At 47.9% G+C, this 22,107-nt stretch overlaps 1 protein-coding gene across 1 annotated transcript in view; it reads right to left on the bottom strand.

Moving 5' to 3' along the window:
• Positions 1-22,107, bottom strand: part of LOC119445568 (monocarboxylate transporter 9) — a 117,230-nt gene that overhangs the window by 56,838 nt on the left and 38,285 nt on the right. The window lies entirely within an intron of this gene.

Raw genomic sequence — 22,107 nt, 5'->3', positions numbered from 1 at the left:
CGGACGTAGATCACCAATGTATGACGTCACCTGCAACCCTATATTGCGCAATTTTTAGCTGTACTGCACGCCCTTGATGCCGGCCCGGAATTAGTTTACTGCCGTGAATTTCACACGTGTTGCAGGTTATATCCACCGCCGGAACGGCTGCAGACTTCTGATCGCAACCCTAGTGAGGTCATTCATGTCACCGAGTTGGTGTACTACACGTCAATTTCTCTTTCTGGAAGAACGAAAAGTTGCAGTGTGGTGGGCGCATTCTACCAGTAGTATACAGCCTATGAGGTTGAAGCTTGTGTCACCCTACTAAGCACGAGTTGGCGGGTTTGATTCCGAAACCATGTGTACGGTGCGAAATGCGAAACCATGTGTACGGTGCTAAATGCGAAACCATGTGTACGGTGCGAAATGCGAAACCATGTGTGCGGTGCATTAGGCACACGTGAACGAAGCCCAGCTCGTCAGCATTATTCTAGAATCCCCCGCTGCTGGGTGATTCGTATTAATATCGTGATTCTAGCACGAAAAACCATGGTATGTTTTAGTCCAGAAACTTAAAGGGCCCCTAAACCACCCAGAGGTCTAAATTTAGTTGCGGTGTTTCAGTTGTGCACGAGTCTACAACGAACACGTAGCCACGAGAATTTTTCGAAATGGTGCCGTAATAGGGCTAGTGCGCTGGTGTTTCCAGCCGAGCTGGTAGCGCCACCTGCCGTAGGCGGCGGTAAAGTTAGGTTGGCTGTTGCTTCCAGGCGCGCAGTCACGTTAGAGCAGCATGGCAGCTCGCCAAAAGGACTTGAAAAAGTCGCGAAAGTCCGGTACTTCTCCGTACTGCTGCGTGTATGGCTGCCATTATAGCTATAGGAACACCGTTAGAAAACAACCGCCTGTAAAATTCTACCAGTTCCCATGGAAATCATAGAATCACGGCGGTGCGGCACGCAAGGTAAACAACGCCTCGGACCTCTTCCATGAACGATCTAACTTTCATGTGCTTATTTTCGCCTTTTGTACTCATGCATGAACAATTAATTTCTCTTTGCCCACCCGAACGGCTAAGAGTTGCAGTCAGTGTGGAATCAGACGCGCATTTTCAGCGTCCACTTTGTTGAGAACGAAAAGAGCTCGATGGCTCAGCAGCCAGCTTACGTGCCGAAATTATTTCCCTTGAGCTACAAAAAAGATGATGACGTGTTGCCCAAGACGAATCTCGAGAGGTACCAAAGGCGAGCGTCAGCACAGCTTGGAGCAAACTAACTTTTTTTCCCGATTATTAGGAGTCGATAACAAAGTGGCTGAAATAAGGAAGTCAGGACGCATGAAGCGCGGCCATTATGAGATGGGACAGAGTTTCACAGTAGCTTGTTTCCTTTTTTTCTTCTTGAAGGCTTCTTGGCATAAAGGTCTGGCAGGGTGGAAGGCTTGTTCCACGCGCACGGCAAATCAGTACAATACGTGTGTTTGTAATCATTTACAAACATTCCCACAGCCATGGCGTGTTTGCACCAGCCCGCGCAGCCAGCTTTTATTTTTATTTTTTTCATGTGCACCTTGCTAGTGTTATGATTCTCTCTCCTGCTGAAAACAAAAAAAGAACAATGGTAGCCTATTTACTGACACATACGAGAATGAATAAATAAAAAGCTCACCTGCAGTCGCACCTAGTAGTCGGCGGATTTCATTTGTTCCCGACGATATCGGACGGCCCCGTCGCGCTCAGTAATTCCTCTTTGACACCATACACATGCCCACTCGCGTACAGCTTCCTCCCAAGCGACAAGCAACTTTTTTTGAAGTAGCTGTCAAAAATTATTTATCCTGTGGAAACCGAAAAACAACAGACGGTGTTGTCGCTAACCGCTGCCATTTCCCCAGGGCACACTGGAGACACACGCAAACAGCCAACTTATCCATGCTTGCCGGCGACACAGATGGCGCTGCACGTCCCGGAGCAGCAACGCCGCATAGCCAGCTCTCTAGTTATTACACGCGTTAGATGATCGAAAAACGGCCCTCGCTCGTTTCGCTCTTTCCTTCGCTAGTCTTGCCGAGTGCTTCTCCAAATGCACGTGACATAGGTCATCCCCAACGCTCTTCTCACAACACTGCCCACTTCCGGTTATGGCACGTCCACGCTAGCGGATAATATACCGACGGCGAACCGGCCTCCAGTGCTCTAGAACGTCTGCCGCGCGAGAGGTGTCCAAAGTAGACGGCAGTTCGGCCGGCGCACCACCCGCAGCATGATCAACGGGCCAGTCAACGACTGCGAAGCTGCGCGCCTCCGCCACCGGTGACGAAAACATTGGCTGCAGCTTCTGTTCCAAGCAAAATAATTTTCCCTAGATAAAGTGATGCGTAAATTGTACATTTTATTAGGAGCGATATCCACTGTCAAACGTTAAACATGATCGAGAGCTCCGATACTTGTCGAGCTCAGCTGCCGTGCACGGCTACCGACGGGAGACGACCGGCTCGGCTGTGCTCGCATCGCAGCCGGCGGCGTCGCTAATATAAGCGTGCTATCTTCTTCGTGTACAATTATTGCGAAGAGCGATAACAACGGTAAGAAAATATTGCGGCTTGTGAGCATCGGTAATTCATTCCGAAGCGACGTCCGTTTTATCTTTCAAGTGAGCCGGAAAAGGCCTAGCGACGATATCGGCGCCGTCGAGCGATTGCCGGCGGTGGCGGTGAGGCTACCGCACAAATGGGTCCTGGTCTCATCCTCTCTACGGCAAGGAAATCTCGCCGTTCGCAATAAAAACCGCCATCGAACGGCGGCCCGCGAATGGCAAACGGCATGCGGCGAGTTACCGTGCCGGTAACTGGGACGTAGACTCGGTGCTGCTCGGCTACCCGCTGTTGCTGCGGTGGCGGCCTGTGTTCATGCGAAGGGTGCTGCTATAGACCCTGTGTTGCGCGATCATCTAGAAGGGCCAACACTGTCGCACTCTGTTCGCGCAGCTAATCAGACCGCTAAGCACGACTGTGTTGGAACGCGAGCGATTTCGCACTTGCGTTGCGGGCTGTAATTTCCCATTCGCAAGCGCGCACAAGCGAGCAACAGGGCGAGGAAGAGCAGGGAACGCGCGTACCTCCTAGCAGACAAACCCGAAGTCGTAGGTTGTTGTTCGACCAATGGGCATCATCACCGACGCTGACATCAGATTCTCCCTGCTGACATCGTGACGACCGCTGGTAATACCGGAAAAGCCAGGAGAGGAGGACGGCATTTTTTTTTATATTGTGGCGCGCCGGCGGCGCGCCGGCGGCGCGTAGCGCTGCAGCATTTGGCATCGTTGATCTTGACGGCATTCTGAACTCGATGCGCGTGTTTACTTGAAATGTTCAAAAAATGTCTGAGGTGGTTTAGGCTAGAGAAGTAACGAAAGCTTTAAAGCTAGAGAAGGAACGAAAAACCGCACAATGAGCAATGGAACAAGAAAGCTTAAGCAGCCTTGTGCGGCCTTGCAGTATCACAGCCCAAATTCCAACGAAGCTGTTTATTTTGAGCAGTTGCAAGAATTTTCGTTGCCTCTATTTAACCCCCCGTACTTGAAAACGTTGTCCGTTTATGACGGCTCTTTTCAGACCTTGCCATGATAAAATGCTTTCCAACAATTGTTAATGAATTTTACAAATGCAGTAATTCCTTCACACAAAATTTACTTCGCCATAACCTTGGTCGTATAGTGCCACCATTTACTGCTCCTCCCCGCCCCATCGGCCCCTCTGATTTTCGCAAACTTTGATCACGGTTGTGTTTAATGTTCTCCCAGGATTACGGCATTAAATCGACCTGGGGTGCTATGCAGGATGCGCCGAGTTTCTCGTTAACCCGAGTTTTACCCGAGTTTGCTCGATCGCAGTCAGTGAACGAAGATAGCAAGGAACGTTCAATAACAGCAGGCAAAAAGAAATGTCGAGATAAAGCCGCGTATGACAACATGAGCGCACCCTGCGCGGCACAGTGCTGCCGGGCTCCAAGCACAGAGGACTGCGCAACAAAACGCGCCAGCGCCGCGTATTGTTATCAACGTATTATCGCAATTTAGCAATACCGTCACTGTCGCGCTGTCTATCTGCACACTTGCCGTGAGCCGCTTGCCACGCCTTTCTCGGGCGCGTCAAGGGCGTGCCTCCTTTTTCGGGCATTATCTTTCTATCCTCCGTCGAATGCGAACAGGGCACATGCGGTGCATTCTTGCACCTATACTTTCCCTCAATCGAATACTTTGAAATACAACAAATAAAATAACCAACATTTTACTTCTTAAAGTATCGGTTTTTTTGTTCTGAATGCTGTAAATTTGTGATGACAAACGGACATATAATGAATTATGAAATTTTGTACTTTTTTGCCGCGAGTGGCGACAGTGAGGCGAAAGCTTACAAGCGGATACATTCTAGAGGGTCACACGCACGAGGGAGTTCATGCGGTGAGCAGTCGCCAGGGGCGCTGCAGTGCTATGTTCGATAAAGTCAGTCATGACAACGATCTGCCCATTCCCTCTCTAATAGGGGAATGGCAACGCAGCGCTGCGGCATGGCTGTTCACCGCAGGTGCTTCACTGCGGCGGCTATGAAGGCCGCCGCTTTACCAACTGAAACGACACTTTAGCCATAGAGACGCTAGCAACGGCTGTCGCTGCAAAATGGCTGTGCGGTATTCTGGGTCCGTAGTGACGCAGCACAATGAAAATGCACCAGTTTATCTGCGTGCGCGAAGTCTCCGCGATGCATTGCGAACACGAGCGTGCTGCCCAGCGACACAGTTCGTCGCTTGTCACCGCTTGCCCATTAAAGGTGCCTCCGTGCGCATGTGCGCAGAATTTGAGTGTGTTGTTCACTCCAATGTGCTTGCCGATTGCCTCTGCTGCTGAGCTAACAGCGATCGCAGATGGTTATCGTAACGACAGCGCAGCAATCGCATTTTGGTTGGTGAGGGCTCTTGTGTGCAGTTAGGAAATTAGACTTCGAACGCAGGAAGGTTTTGCAATTTTTTAGTGTGCCGTGCTTGTGATGACAAAATGCCATTGCACTGGGTGTGTTTGCGCTGACCGCCGACCGTGTTTGCTGCACTATATCATTGACAGAGCAGCCATCTCAAATGACAGCTGCGATACGTTGTCGTTGGAAAACACTACGCACTGCTCAAGATCGTCGTCCACCACGGCGCATCGACGCCTTGCAAGCAGCTACAGTGACGTGCGGATAATTGTTTGATGTGCGCTACGTAGCCACAACGCAGGCAATGAACCGTGTTGTGGGGTCATCACAGCCCAAGAAGACATATGCATAAGGCAGCTTTTTTTTTTTATATAGTGCTGCTGAGTTCATCACCGATGACAGTGCGTTGTGCGTGTTTTATTTCGCCGGTCAAGATTGTTAATGCCTCTCAGTTCCGCACCACGTCGCTGTTGTCGAAAAATAAGTTGGGCGTGGCCCAACCGTGGTGGGCGCTCACAAGAGTTACATGCCTCGCTCGGGGCGTGACCTATGGTTTTGATTGACACGCGAACTCGGGCCAAACTCGTACATCGCGAAACCCCCCTCCAGTTAAACTCGGGAGCATGGCGGCGGCAGCAGCAGCCTGTGTCATCGCATCCAGCGGCGGCAAGCGTCAATATTACCATCTGGACCCGTTCAGCTACATGACCGACGTAGAGTTTCAGCGTCGTTTTTGCCTTTCCAAAACGTCAGTGCGCTGGCTGTGTGACGAGTTAGGCGAACGCCCTTGTCTGCGGAGACTGCGTGGCGGGCATATTATGCTTTCCGAGGACAGACTGATGTGACTAGGCTGCGGAGGAAAAGTTCATGCGATCGCTTCGGCTCTCTCCTGTTTCAAGCGCTGCTCGTCCACCGCGCCCTAGCCCCAGGCCAGATCCGGCGTCGTCATCGGAGTACTGGGGCACCTGCGAGCACCTGGGGTTCAACCCGGGCCAACCAACCTGTGTAGGTGAAGTGGTAACATTATATTGGAAGACTCAGAATGGAAGCCGGGCTGCCTTCCGATGCAACAGGTGCCGAAATCAGTTTTCGCAGTTACACGGTAAAGCTGCACTGCACGGTCAGAGAGGCGAAGGACGTTACTTCGCCAAAACGGACCGCCTCCGCCGTCCGAACGACCACCTCTCCAGGCGGCAAATGATTTGGCTCACGTACTGCGTGAGCAAAAGCGTAGACATATGGCTGTTGAAGGAGATGACCGGCGACTTGTTTCCTCTATAGGAGCACACCATCGCCGACAGGACGAACTACCCCCGTAAGGTCGCGAGGGACGAGCTGCTGGCGCGACCTCCACTTGGTACCCCGGGTAGATAGCGCAAATTGATGAGTGCCTTCTTCGCGGCGAGCAAAAGTCTACAATCGAGGCCGCGTAATGACGGGCGACAACTTTCCGCCAGCCGCCAAAATTACGGCGGTGTTAAAGTTGGGGGCCCATGGGTCTTCGGCATGTTCTGCGCGACCAAAGGGGTGCTGCGACTTTCAAAGTCGACCGACGAAAGGCGGCGATGCTAGGCGTCATTATTGCAGCCAATGTTCAACCGGGGACCATTATTCATAGTGACGAATTGGCCGCATACAAATGTATCCCAAATTTAGTGGATGCTAACGGGGCTATACCTCAATCCGCATTGGTAGACAGTCAACCAAAGCGTGAACATTGCGGACCCCATCACGGGCGTTCACACGCAAAAAAAAAGAAAGTTATTGTCAAAAAGTGAAGCGCTCCCTCGTCAGCGATGGGTACAGGGTAACTGCACCGATGCTGGAGTCCCACCTGGGATGCATGTGGTGGCAGTCAACATCCACGTGCGCTGCAAAGACCCTTTCGTGCGTTTGTTAGAAGCCACGGATCGCTCGGGCTAGCCACTACAAAGACTCTTTCCTGCGGTTGTTAGAAGCCATCGCTCGACGCTTGCCAGTATGGAGGTGTATCGCAAAGTAAAAGAAAATAAAGCGTAGTTTTCTGACCCTTGTATGTCTGCTTTCCGGCATTCCTGTGTGCTTACACGGTACGCGCGCGGCAAACCACTTATGCGCTAGCCGACGCTCACTTCGTCTTGTAGCTGGATGCGCGTGCTACTCGCAGCTTTTCTTTAGCGCGAGCAGCGAGCGATCTGTTAAAAGCCCAGTGTGAAAACCAGGCGCACACCAATCTCTGCTCGGAAATGGGAGCGCAAGCACGTAGCGAGCCGCACCAATCCAATCTAGAGCAAAGGAGCAACGAGCGATCTGTTGGAAACCCAGTGAGAAAAGCAAGCGCACACCAATCGGTGCTCGGAAATGCTAGAGCAAGCACGTATCGAGCCGTGCCAATCGAATCCAGAAAAAAAACAGGGGGGCGAGCGTCCCCTCGTGGCATAACGCGAAACGTATTTAAATACAAATTAGTCTAATACACATTCCGTGTACATCATGGAAACATTAAAATGCTTACAACCCACGTTAATGTGACTAATATTATTGTACTAAATGAATTTATTTTATAACTTGCTTGTGCCTGTAATGCACTCGGTGGAACGACAAACAAGTGAAAGAAGGCGCGACCATGCACCGACCGTATGATCACGTGAGCCCCAGTTTGTCGACCGCCCATATGGCAACGCCCAAGGGATAATAGCCACCCAGAGTGAATCTAGATTAACCAATGAAACTGGAGGCGTGCCGATGGACAAACTTCGTCTTGTTATCATTTGTTCTTTGATCTTGGGGCGTCGCCAGAGCTCGTGAAGATCCCGAATTTCGCCAAATTCGGGGCATCCTGCATAGCACCCCTGGTTCGTAAAACTTATAAACTTATAAAGTTTATTAACGTTTGCATACGTAATTTACCGCAAAGGCAGCAATTAGTCACCAGACTTTGAACTTTGCCTACGCACTACGAATAACGTCGCTCCATATTTTCGGTAAATGTAAACAAAGTAAACCTTGTTTAGTTCACGAAGGGCATAGGACAAACCAACTACGAACGTCGTATAATTGCACGAAAATAGAAAATAAAAATCTAGGACGCCTTATTTATTTGCAGAGCTTATAATTAGGCCAGAAACGGGAAATGTTGGTCTCAAGTTGCTCTCACCTTGGCTCCCCTATCTGCGAAATAGAAGCATTGTAGGATACATTTACCTCGGGACATTTGTAAGCGTTCGAAATAACAGCTTATGACAATTTCAAATGTTAATTACGATTTTCTACCAAAGATGTGGTTTATCCACATTCATTTACCATCCCACAGAGATTTTCCACAGATTTTCACCAATTTTGGTATAAATGTGATCTTGGTAGCACTTTCAGTATTTCCACCTGGGTCGGCTAAATTTCACGCCTCTCGTTGGACTAATTAATAACGCTCAAGACCGCTTGCATACATATTTGATTGCCAATGTCCCATTTTAGGCACTCATTGTCAGATTTACCTACCCATCACTCACTACCCGGGCCATTCTGTCACCAAATAAAAAGATGCTGCCTCCTTTATTTCACCGAGGACAACAGGCGAACGCCATACCACGCTTGGAAACGCCGAACAACAATTGAGGCGGCAATAATTATATTTGTTGCTTCTAATTGCTCCATGAACATAAAAGTTATGGTACACATTAAGGTTAACATGCCTCGGATTTAAACAAAATGTATTTATTTTCTAACTCACAGTTGACGTGAGACATTGGGAAACGTAGCTGGTAACATCCGCAACACTTTCAAGCACGTGCTAAAGGGTTTTTTTTTTTTTTACAATGGCAGCAGTTGCTCATGGACATAAGTTTAACTTGGCACACTTATTTGCGATGGCGTTGTCTCTAAGTTGGTCGAAATACGCCTTGCTAGTATTTGTAGTTACGCCTGGCTAGCAGGGAAAATCTTGCGCTGCTCGTAAAACTTACTCATAAAGCTCTGGAGCACTTGAATACGCATTTATTGCAACGGCCGCCAATAACTCACATACTTTGAATTTTTCGTAAAGATTACCCATAACATTTCGCTTCATCTTCTCAAATGTGAACGAGGTAGTTTGTACACGTTATGGAGCAAACTGGACAAACCAAGTACATTTCTCTTATCACGCATACGAAAACAAAAAAGCGAGGGCTAAATAATTACTTCCAAGGCCAGAAACACAAAATCATCGTCACACATAACACTTGGCATTCCCCTTATTTTCAAACATGCAAGGACACAGCCATCATGTTGAGCGACTCACCAACCGCGTGCAGAAACCTAGAAAAAGGACGAATCTCTACCGCAGCAGTGAAGATTCTAAAAGAAATAACAAAACAATTAGTCCCCGAAAGCCGGGTCGCATGTGCCCCAGGCCACGAACACGTGGCAGGGAACGAAGTAGCATATGCTGTCGCCCCAGAGCGAACCAACCGGAATATCTTGCCGCACAGGCCCCGGAAAACTACCTTCTACCACCACCTTGTACGATTCTTCGCTTAGCCGGACCTGTTGATCCCTGCGTAGGCGTTTGCATTCTTCTTCGCCGGTGTGGAAACGACGAGAATGTTCTGGGAACGTTAGGGCAAACGATGTCACCCTTGGTCTCTGCCGGTGCTAGAGCAGCCGCCATGGCAAGAGCTTCTGCGAGATTAATTTGGCTCACTTTGCTGACGTCAAGCCCGTCTCTCGATCTGACGATAATTCACACTTGGTCCCTCGGTCGCCGGGAAGCCTCGATGTGGCTGCGAGGCGCCTTGCGGGGCTGGCGTGCGACGGCCTTTCTTCGAGCCCACGTGCGATGCCTTGCCCGCCGAAATTGGCGTTTCTACACGAGCTTTCTTGTTCCTGCCCAGCGCTGCCGTTCAACACCATCTCTACTTCGGGCATGTTGCCCCTCTTTAGTTAGGTAAGCCTACCGGCGCCTCGCCGTCGACGTTAGGCTGAGCCCGTTAGGGTTAGCTGAGCCACGGCCTGGTCCACACGAAAGGTTCCAATAAATCGGCAAAAGGACCACTCACCGAAAAAGGTCCGAACTGCGTCTAATGGTGCACAGCTTGGCCACAGGAACAACGAAAATCCGACCGAAAATATTTACAATAGCGGGAGCTGATGTTTCCACGTCCGCAATGGTCGGCGCCTTCTTCCTCAAAGTCGAGATGGTGCAACCAAGGAGATTGAAAAACATTTTTTTTTCAACCTCCTTGGCCCAGCCAGCTAAACTGCTGGTTTAAATAAAAGTTTGTTCCTCCTCCTCCTCCTCAACCTCCTTGGGTGCAACTACACACACGAGCGCTTCTTCGATCGTCGTCTCCATCCCCTTGCTGGCGCCTTCTTCAATGTAGGGGATCGCTTTTAACAATATTTATCATATTTATCATACTCAATCGTCAGAACAAGGCAGTTTTAGTTTAGCGTGTTTGCCGTCTAGCGGGCTTAGCGAAATATCGGAATCGAAATGCGCATGCGTAGAACGCCAAACATCCTATAGCATATACCGTACGCACGCTTTTTCTCAGATTTAACGTTACCGTCCTTGCGTTATTTATGTAGTTTAGTAAAATATGGTGGCGGTCCCGGCCACCCGCTTCGAAGTGAATTTGGCGTTGTTCTTGTAGAATTCACTTCGTTCGTAGCTAATGACTCTGTAAACGGTTTTCACTTAGCCTCAGGCCGCTTTGACGCCAGAGTATTACGGATTACCTTAAGTAGTTATCGAACGCGTCTAAGCCTAACGAGAAAAATCTCTGAGAGGCCAGCGCCACCTATCGGTGAAGTCGGGAGATAGGTGCGATGATGACACGTGGCCTCTGAATTGGGTAGATATCGGACTTCTATGGAAGACAGCTTGTACTGGATGTCTGTTTCGCCGCAGATTGGCGGATAAGAGAAGTACAAGTACAACACGTTCCTGGCTTATATTGCGCTGCCTCTCGCACTTTCCGGATGCACAAACAGATAGAATCACTTAGGTGCACTATGTATGCGAAATTGAAAGCGTAATGGCATTGCGACCCGCAAGTAAACTGCGATATTATTCTATACTAAAACAGTATTTCTGCAAAGTTTGTTTGCGCAACGTTAACGCTATTTCCCTTAACCCCGCTATTACGCTAACGTTAAACTAAAACTGTCTGATCTCTATAGAAGAGAGTCGTCACACCAAGTGCAGCGAACAACAACAAGGTCGGCGACAGAGGCAGCGGGAGTCCACCGACGAAGATGTGGCCATGCGATTGTGACGGCAGCAACAAAGTAGACAATTCAAGGCGTTGACACGTGCCAACAAAACTTGCGAAGAACGACGCAAACGATTGGAGAACAACAGATTGCACAATTGCACAAGCGTATCAAAGCGCTAGCGCAACGGATGACAAGCAACAAGCCCGACTAGCTGCGGACGTTGCATATAAGCATCCCGAGTCCGACGAACGTCTGTCTTTGGCAACGGCTGCGACGGCCATCTTCAAGCAGGACTTCATCGACAACGAGTTTGGCTTGCGCGTTCTGTATGAAACAGACTATTGCACAACAAGGGCTTGGAGTCCGTCACGGCCCCCATATAGCCGTTTCATCGAGGACGCCGCCATTTTTGCGATCACAGCGCCGTCTATCGCTGGCGTATTACGCCGCCATGCTGGTATGTGGGATCACTCTGGAAAGTGTACAGTGGACGTGCGTTGACGACGAGTTGCAAGTTTTCGCGTTTGCCTGAGAGGTCTCAACAAGTTTTTGTGATTGGGAAAGTTCCTAGCGTGTCGCTACTAAGCGTTGAACTTCGATATAGTCACAATATCAAACGACGCCCGGCCCTAAGACGCTGCCACAGCTCTTACCGCAATCGAAATAGGAGGCGAGTCAAGTCTGAACATTGTCAACACTTAACCTACGAGCAAAGTGTCCTCATTGTATGTCTAGATTTGACCTTCTATTAAAGTATCACTTAGGAGACCACCATCAGAGGTTGCTCCCTGTGCTATGCTGTGTGACCCACCAGCGTGCATCCCAATGCAGTTAACTAACAAAGCATCGAGTAAACAAGTTTTGGTAGCTTTCCTGCTCCTAAAACGTTCGCGGTACAATGCGTTAAATGTTGTTTACCTGGCACCCGGGCAAACGAAATAAAGAACTGTAAAATACCTTGACCGGGAGGGTCGTTAACATCTATTACTCGATAAAACGACCTGGCGGCAGTGGCCGCGAATTTGCCCCTATATATCAACCAGACCCACATGACTCGTTTAAAGATTATACGCGCCCGTGTAAGTCGGAGCGGTGCCTGGGAATGGGCGCCTCGCCGACTCGGGAGAGCTGAAAAACAAAGTACTCTCTGCAACAGCAATTTTATTCTCTGAAGTACTACAGCGCACGATGAGTGACGTCGACCAAACAGCTTGCCGGCGAGATTCGGAAGCACGGGAAAGCCCATGTGAACTAGGGTCGGCCGGCACATAGTAGGCACAGGCTTTGGTTACAAAACGAAAAAGAAGACACCTTAATTTTCTTCGTCAGCAATTACTGCTTTTATAATATGTCCTCGGCCAACTTCCACCAGAACATTGGTTGCCAAACATCATACTCTTATTACACAATCCGCCTTCTTCATTTGCCTGTCCTGCCCTCTGCCGCACGCCGCTGTAAACGTTTGGAAGGGTGCCGGGGCTTTCGCCGGTTGACTTGTGAACCTGCGCTCACGTTGAGTGCGCATCGGTTGTGCGTTTCGTGGATCGCGAATAATTATAAATGGCTTCTCTGGGGCAGCATGTCGTTCCTGGAAACCATGTAGCACTCACCAACTATAAATATAGGGTGTTCCAGGTATCACGCAGTACGATTTAAAAAAAGAGGTTCGGCGTAACGCCAAGCCAACCTAGTGTGTATTGTTTCCAGTACAGTGGAGTAGCAGCCAGTAATTTTTTCATTACTGAGATTTATTTAATTAATTGCAATTAATTATCTAACTTATGAAGTACTGTCCTAATTATCAATTTGTCAATGAGAAAGTTGTAGAACAACATGAAAAACTCCCGATACAGCTTCCTGTTGCTCAATACGTGCTACATAAATGTGTTTTTCTTAATGTGAAAGAAGCCCGCGAATACACGCAGAATTGGCGAACGACTGGCCGCTCGAGGCACTTCGCGTGTATTCGCGGGCTTCTTTCATGCTCGGAAAAACACATTTATGTAGCACGTATTCAGCAACAGAAAGCTGTATCGGGAGTTTTTCATGTTGCTCTACAGCTTTCTTATTGGCACTTTGATAATTAGGACAGTACTTGTCGAGTTAGATAATTATTTACAATGAATAATTAAATCTCAGTAAAGAAAAAGTTACTGGCGGCTACTCCACTGCACTGAAAACAATACGCACTAGGTTTGCTTCGCGTAACGCCGTTCCACTTTTTTTAAGTACTGCTGCGTGATAGCTGGGACACTCTCTCTCTCTCTCTCTCTCTATATATATATATATATATATATATATATAACGGTGCACAGATGGTCCGTGCATGAAAGGAGAGAAAGACGAAGATAAAAGCCAGTGTTCGGGCGAGCAGTGTTCGGGCGACCATGTTGTTCTCGAATCTGCAGAAGCACTAGCAGCGCCATCTCTTAACGGCCCGGTACTGAGGATCCTAAGACCTTCGGCACACGTCACTTCTGCGAGATTTAAAAAATTTTCTTTCCAAGAAGAACAGGCCAAATAATGTGTACTCAATAACAACGATTTTCAGCACCTAAGGTTTCCTTAGCACAGCCGATGGTGTTCAACAAGAAAACTTGAAGTGTCGTTTACTAGAATGCGTTGCCGAATACCAAGGCTTAATTTCTATACCCATAGGTCTGGTTTGGCGCCTTCCCCTCAATGCTTTTATTGCAATGAATCCGAAACTATGGATCATTTCTTTATAGAGTGTCGTAGGTTCACCATGCATAGAAAACGACTTCTAGAAGGTCCCCTCCGCCAACTTCGATTGCCCATTACGCTACCTATCATTCTATCTCAGGGGGCGTCGGCACTAGGACACTGTAATAGGAACGTATGTGATGCCATATTTAATTTTGTAATGGAAACAAGGAGACTGCCATGCTAATTTTTTTTCACAAGACAACAAAAATATTTGCTTCAAATTTTAAGATGCTATAGCATGAAGATTATTATTAACGATTATAATTAATTTATTATGTCATTATTAAGAAAATCCCATTTAGGTATCCTTCATTTTTCTTCCCATTGCCGCCCGATTCATGGCCAATCCCCCGTAGTGGGTTTTGCTATTCCTATAGGCACCAAACCAAACGAAACCAAACCAAACCATGTTGTTCTACGTCCGCAACCTCCTGCTCGCGTCACACAAGCCGACAGGATAAAGACCTGGCAGCCACCGCATCGAGCTCACATCATCATGCAAGAATTTAACACCACGCCGTGAACCCCATCCGCAGAGATCCACCACCTGCACAGACCACCATCATGACCGCACCATCGGAAGCCTTGGACGTCCCCAAGTACACTGGATCAGCGGACGATGGACCCGTAGAAGACTGGTTCCGCTTCTTCGAGTTCCACGCAGCCGCTGCAACATGGTCGGAACGGGAGATGGTCGCCAGCTTCGATGAATACCTGACCGGTGAGGCATTTCGCTTCTACCTGACCCGCATATTTGAATATAAAGAATCATGGAAAGAAATCAAAGAAGAGATGATCAGTCGATTTAAGGTATACGCTGCAGACTCCCTCATTATCCAACAGCTGGAGAAATCGCAACTGGGTGGCCGTAGTCACCCGCAGTCTCCACGTAGCTATCATCATCAATGCCAACCAAAGCCACGCATAACTCGATCATCGACAATTTTCTCAAGTAGTGGTCCTTCCCGAAAAGACGAAAGAAAATCGCAATCCTACCATGATTTCACCACTCACAATGGACATCGTAAAGCCTCCGATCGCTGGGCGATATCCAAGTCGCTTCGCTTCAAGACCAAACCTTCCACCAGGTTTCAGTGCCGTGCAGGAGTCGCGAATATGTGCGTCTTCATCATGCTATCGTACTCCTGCCATCGTGAATCCATCAGATGCGTTCACTGCGACTTATACCAGCTACCCGCCAACTGGTTTCCAGTCACGCCAGTCCCCTATGACGCTCATTCCGCAGCCCGTGCTTCACAGAATTGCTTCGTTCGTGCGTGGCCCTTCGAATTTTCCAGAGTCAGACCTTTCACTGGAAGCGCATGGTGAAGTCACGTCTACAGCGACATCATCCAATGATAGAGCATCCAGGATTCCAAGCTGCATCAATTCAGACTACGGTACCGTTCACACCAGTCAAGCGAAGAGCGCTGCTATTACTTCCAGCGGGGACGTGAAACAGACTGCCTTCCCGCCAACAGTACAGAAGGAAACCACCGCGAGCGTGTCCTCTTTTCACGAAGAAGACAATACTCTATCAGCAGCAACGGATGAGCCATGTACATTTGGAGAACAAATCACTTCGCAACAAATAAACTTTCTTCTGCGTACAACACCCCAAGGAACCACTGCCACTGCAGAAGCGTCGCAACCCCTAAGCGTCACACACTGCCAGTAATACAACAGCACCCATTCATCATGTCGTCGCTGCAGCCTCAGAAGAGCCTTCTGTGGAGCCTGACACAATGCTTCTGCCACCAGACAAGTCCCCCACAAGCGAGAAATGCACCAACTACCCACAGAATACCACGTTGGTTTGCAAACCTAATCAAAGGACAAATGTGCAGGAAAGACTACCCCAGCAGCTCCCGCATAAACATCAAAAAGATCAACATCAACTCCTTCAACAACTTCAGCGACCCCGAAGACGGCTTCGACATAATCTACGACGAAGAGCATCACCGAAAACCCAGATACAACAAGAAAGACGTGAACGCGCAAGCCAGCTAAACCCAAGGCGAAACCAACTAGGTCGTGTCCCAAGAAACGAACATCACCAAGGACCTTTACAACATGACCAGTCAAGACTGCGCCAATTGCGCTGACAATCGCGACGACACCGCATGCGACGGCGAAAAGGACGGGTGCCATTTTCTCGCCTCAGCCACCTCGAACAACGAGCAGTCATTTCAGAAAGCACGTATCTGCAACCATCATAAACAAGGAAATTCACGAGCAAACGGTACCTCTCACGTGCGCGCAATATCCTCAAGAAAGCTCGCAACGTGCATTCTTTCATCCGCACTAGTTTGAAAAGCAACCACCGTTCCTGGTACTTCAAGGCGCTTGAACTGTACGCACTTGCATCAGGAGGCGAACGTGGACTACGAGTAGTGTTCACGAGCTACGGCGCATGCAGATGTCGTCCGGAACACAACAGTCAGCCTCGTCCACCAGAACGATGCGAAAAGTTACCGGACAGCTACACTTTTCTATGAAGTTGGTGTGCTTGAAGAACTGTATTGGGACAATGGACTAACTGCGCATTTTTTGTTTTCATTTATCAGCGTCCTCTTGCTTCCGCATATGTTTGATGCTCACGCTCTCTTGGGGGGAGGGGGAACGTGTAACGGTGCACAAATGGTCCGTGCATGAAAGGAGAGAAAGACGAAGATAAAAGGCAGTGTTCGGACGACCATGTTGTTCTACGTCCGCAACCTCCTGCTCGCGTCACACACACACACACACACACACACATATATATATATATAATCATAAGAAGCCAACCAACAAAGAAACCATGGACAACATAGGGGAAATTACTTGTACTGAATAATTGAATTAAAAAAATGATAAAAAATAATGGAAATGAAAATGGATGAAAAAACAACTGGCCGCAGGTGGGGAACGATCCCACATCTTCGCATTACGCGTGCGACGCTCTTACCATTGAGCTACCGCGGCGCCGTTTTCCCATCCACTTTCTGGGGTATTTATATTTTAGAACTAGAACAAACGCGGATGTGTTAGCCAGCGCCACCACTAACAAACCTAGGTGGCGGATGTCCAATATTCTTTCTGCCGCAGGCGTCACAAGTACGTGATCTTTTTGCGTGACGGTATCTGGTCAATAAACCCACATATGCTACCTCAATACATCAATGTTGCCGCATATATATATATATATATATATATATATATATATATATATATATATATATATATACAGGGTGTTTCAGCGAACACTTTCAAAATTGATGTAAGGTTGCCTGTGGCAGATAGCCTAATTCTAGTTAATGAGCTGGTCTACTCGAAGAGGCGGACATTACTTGCACAAAAATTGAAATCCATAATCGACTCATCAACAAAAATTCACTAATTAACTTTTTACCTAATTACCTGGTGGCCCACATTGCAATTTACAAATCCACTTTTGTAATTGCAATATGGGCCATCAGATAATTAGTTAAAAACTTAATTAGTGAATTTTTGTTAATTATTCTATTATGCGTTTCAATTTTTTGTGCAAGTAATGTCCGCCTCTTCGAGTAGACCCGTTTATGAACTAGAATTGTGCTATCTGCCACAGGCAAACTTTAAGACTTTTTGAAAGTGTTCGCTGAAACACCCTGTATATATATTATAGAGGGTGAGCTGGCCTGAGTGCGCTGCTGTGTTAGCAGTGCGGCCGATAAAGACACGCCGAGTTCCCTCTGCCGACGCGGTTGCTCTAGAGTTGTTGTCGCTAACTTCTGCACTTTCCCTCGTTTCTTTAAAATTCTTTTTACACATTCTTTAGACATTTCGCATAAATTAGTGTTCGAGCGTGCAGCCTTCCACGTCGGATTTAGCGAAGCAGTGCACTTCTTTACATCGAAATCTACAGCCACACATCGTTGTTAACATCAAATATTGGGGAAAAGGTGCATCGCTGATATGAAATAATTTCAAAACGTAGAACAAAACACATATATCTGCACATATGAGCCGTGTTTTTCTACCGTGAGACGAGTCAGTACATGACCAGCGGAGCCACTTAAACAACGGCCACTGTGATCCAGTTACATATATCGGGCTGTTAAATTATTACTGATTCTCACTTTTATTTAACTTAATCATACAGTTTGCGCACGTCAAAACGCATTATTATGGAAAACTGTGCTCGCGCTTTTAAAGGCCGTATTATTCTTCCGCGAAAACGCGGATGCCATCGCTGACACCGAGGCGGTTCATTATGCTGTTGTACCGAATGTACCGTGTCTTGTTTCGCTTTTGACGCAGAGGTAAAGAGTACATCTCAGGAATTAAGAAATGTGTCAGCATGACAACACGTAGGTACACCCACCCATGCATCTACGTTGCGAATGCGACCGGCGGCCTACGTGAACGATACGTACAGATGTTGGCACAGCGCTGTGTCGCCGCTTGCCGCTAATTGTGTACGCGCCTTGCGAAGCGAAGAGTAGTTCATTTCTATTCGCTAAGGCCAGACCTGAACTATAAAAGCAGTTTCCTTCGTCCTACGTTGCTTACTTTTCAAAATGTTCAGGTCCGCCGGTAGAAGGTGCGCGAACTCGACGGCGCCAGGCCTAACCTTGGCTGAACAGGATCAGCATTGACTCAAACTTCATGTGCACGGCTTCAGAGGGTTGAAGCTTCTGCATTTCAACTTCGTAGGTATGTTATGTCTCACTCTGAGCACGATTAGTTATATATAAGAACGAAGGCCTTGCGGATATCGCGTTATCGGTCCGACGGACGATCGAGTGGGGTTCCGTCGATCTATGGTCGACAAGAAAGTCCATCGCAGTACGACAACTCGCGGTCGTCGGTTGCATCTTCTAGGCCCTGTGATAAAATGGTCGCAGTGACACACTGTGCGGAATAGTCGGCCAATCGTTGGCGTGCGCGTCTTGTCGGCCTCGTATCAACCCAGTGTTAACGCACCTTAAAGGAGTACGTGAAGTCCGGCACGCGCTGCCACTACCAGCAAGCGAGGACCGACGCTGCAAGAAGACTTCATCAGCAACGTGATGTTTTGAGTGTCGTCCAAATGTAACGCAGGGTTTTATCGATAAATTTGCTATTATAGCCATCAATGCAAGGCGGCAACTATATGTAGGTTGTTCCCTGTGCATGCAGTCTGAACGAAGCCCTCGCCGCTTTCTGTTTTAAAGTGAACTTACAGTCTTACGCTGCGCACGTTTTCGGCACCCACGGACGTCAAGCAAGCTACCAGGGGAGTTTCAAGCGCGGTACAAGGCACGAGTGCTTGCAATAGCGCGCGTCCGGCCGCTTTTTTTTTTTTTTTCGGGGAGCTTTCCCCGGAAAAGAAGCCGCGGGACCGCGCGCGCGACTCTTCCAAAGCGTTTTGCGACTAATCCGCCAAGGACTGGGCGCAGTGCGCCATCGGGCGGTGAAAAAGGCTGATTGAACAGATAAACGTTAACGTGCGTGCACGAAGAAATGGTTGACCTCGTCCATTCGACAAGACCGACTCGAATACGCACCTTCCGTTCATATCCGAGTCTGATCATGGGTGTCGAGTTCTTCGCCGTGCGCTCACTGGAAACAAAATCTTCAAAACATACACGCTTAGTCCTTCCTGTTTATGCTGGCAAGCCTAAGCGGACGCTTGTCTGCAACCTCAGCGGCGGAGCCCAACAAGTCGCCACGGCTGAAGATGCACTCCACGTTCGCTTCCGAGAGTTATGTTTGCAGCCGAATACAGCACATTAGTAGCCCGTTATCCCTGCGTCATCTGGCATCGCAGCAATCAGAGATGGTACACGTTAAAATTGCACTAATTCTTAGTGCAACCGCATACCGTTAGCGCGCTACAGGTGGGAGAAACAGCAATCCGCACATACTAGTGCGATAAGAGCGGCGCGGCGCACTGGTTCGAGGCTACGTTCCTCCTCGCCGATAAAACGTTCCATACGCGACCTCGGATTTGGCCCTTCCCAACGTTGAAGAATTCTCTTCGTTTGAGGTGTGTGGAACGTGTACGTATTCGCTCGCCCAATCTAAAGTGTCTATGTACTGTGTGAGCAATGGGTGTAAGTCTCCGCCCAAGCCTGCCCACCTCCCTCCGCTCAATTGTATACAGCGGAGCGCATGATTTCCCCTCGCATACACTTCATGCAAGTGCGAAGGCTACGCTACAACACTGGGCAGTACGGAGCGCGTGAAGCCACCAAACTGGCTTTGTGTAAGTCTGCAATCCTCCTCCTCCTTTGTCCACCGAGCAACCCTGTATGCAATATGCAACCCAGTGTGCTTGGCTATGCGTATAATGTGTAACGACAACATGGCGACTGCAAAGAAATTATTTAGCAACCGGTAAAACAAAGGTCTAGCAATGCCTAACTAGGTGCAAGAAAATGTTCTTTCGCAAGAAATCCCGTAGTCGGAACAGCCAAACCGTCTGTAAATTTTTTGTAAAACTACCAATCACCTATTATTACACTATTATAAGGATTACATGCGGTAACTTGAACAATTATGCATTTATCTTGCAGATATGAGGCGTCACAGGACGGACAGATTTTACTGGGGTACTCGCCAAAGAATGCTTACGCATTAATACTGTGACTCGCGAGCCATGAATGTGTCTTTCCCAAGAAGCATTCGCTTCAACTTCTTCCTTCACTTCATTTCATCTTTGCACCGCATAGGAGACAATGCAAATTCTAGTACTACCTCACTACATGACCCCTATCGTTACCTTCCTTAGATTTACGCAGAAAGATCAATTTGATCTGCATATTTCATAAAGTAACACCTAGTAAGCACCAAATAACCCTCCCTCTCTTCCGACCGCTGCGAACGTCTCGCCATTTGCACAGCAAAAATAGCTTCCAACGCATTTTCGTACGCACCAATGCTTTCAATTCATCAGCCTCACCACTAGCACTTGGACTATGGAATCGTCTTCCTGAGGACAACGTCAACATTGATGGCCCAGTAATGTTTCGATATGAACTTACCGCCATTTCCTCATGAGCATTTGCTTTGACTGTTAGTTGCTATTGTAGCTTATAATCTTTACACGATTCTCGTCAACTATTACATAGCTTCATGATGTTACGAGATGTGCACTTTTATTGCGTGTGCCTGCACCCGTTCCAATAGTTGGTATTTCACTATGTAACGTCACCTCGTATACCTTAACATCCTGCTCATATCTGTCTCGATCGGTGCTATAGCAACTTCACGTGTAGCCTGCAGACAAACGGGCACCACATTCCGCTCTGATCGGTAGCAGTGAAGTCACTGTTCTACAAGCTCTACATGGTTCTGTATTCTTCAGCTTCATTTCAAACCACCTATGTGCCGGCATAGTTAGTGTCTTTTCGCTGAATGTACTGCAATCGCATTTACTGCAAGCTAAGCAGGTACTTCAATTACGTTAACATTCTATTACTTCCTGTCACCGTTCACTCTCCAATTGCCACCGGTTTGGTATTGGTTTGGTCACTACGCAATCGCCTGTACTATCAAGCACTAAATCTGTCAATGCGCCAAAACCACATTTCGTTAAAAGAAAGTACGCTGTCACTAATGATTATTGCTGATCTTACCTATTTGTGAACGTAATAAAAGCTCATGGAATATTTAGACTACGTACATGCAGTTAGGATTGGTGACTAGGCACGATGTGCAAAATATGTAGTTTTGCACCGGCACCTACTAACTTCCGGATAGAACTTCCCGTAAAAGCCGCTGCTATAAACATTTTTCAATGACAGCGCATGCAAACGTAGACGCAAATAAAATAGCACAAGCCAAAAACGGGTCTGCATGCTTACATATAATTTCATGACCCCTTGGTAACGCAGTGGAGAAAAATTCATTCTTGTAAGCACCTATCACTGACTCCCTTTTTTTTATCTCCTGTCTACAATGTTCGAATTACCGGGGCTAAAAGTAGCATTTCAGATGCGTCGATAAGAATCTCCATCAGCTCAGCAATGGTTCGCTGTTGCCTGTTCCTGCATATGCGACACGAGCGATCCTTGTGCACTCCAGCACTAACGTGCTTGATCTTTTCCAGACGGATCTTTTTTTTTGTTGTTGTTCCTGATGTGTCAATTGTGTATTTCATGCTCAGTGGCTAATATGTAGTGACAATTGCGCGAAATAAATGATTCCGCTGATAAATAACTAAAAGACAAGACCTGGCGAAACGATGCGTTCGAGTGATCAATTGAAAGGGATATTGAAAAAGCAAAGCCCATTCGCCAATAT

The sequence above is a fragment of the Dermacentor silvarum genome, chromosome 3 (assembly GCF_013339745.2).
Source record: "Dermacentor silvarum isolate Dsil-2018 chromosome 3, BIME_Dsil_1.4, whole genome shotgun sequence".
NCBI classification, from domain to species: domain Eukaryota; kingdom Metazoa; phylum Arthropoda; class Arachnida; order Ixodida; family Ixodidae; genus Dermacentor; species Dermacentor silvarum.
This window is presented reverse-complemented; position numbering and strand designations above follow the sequence as displayed.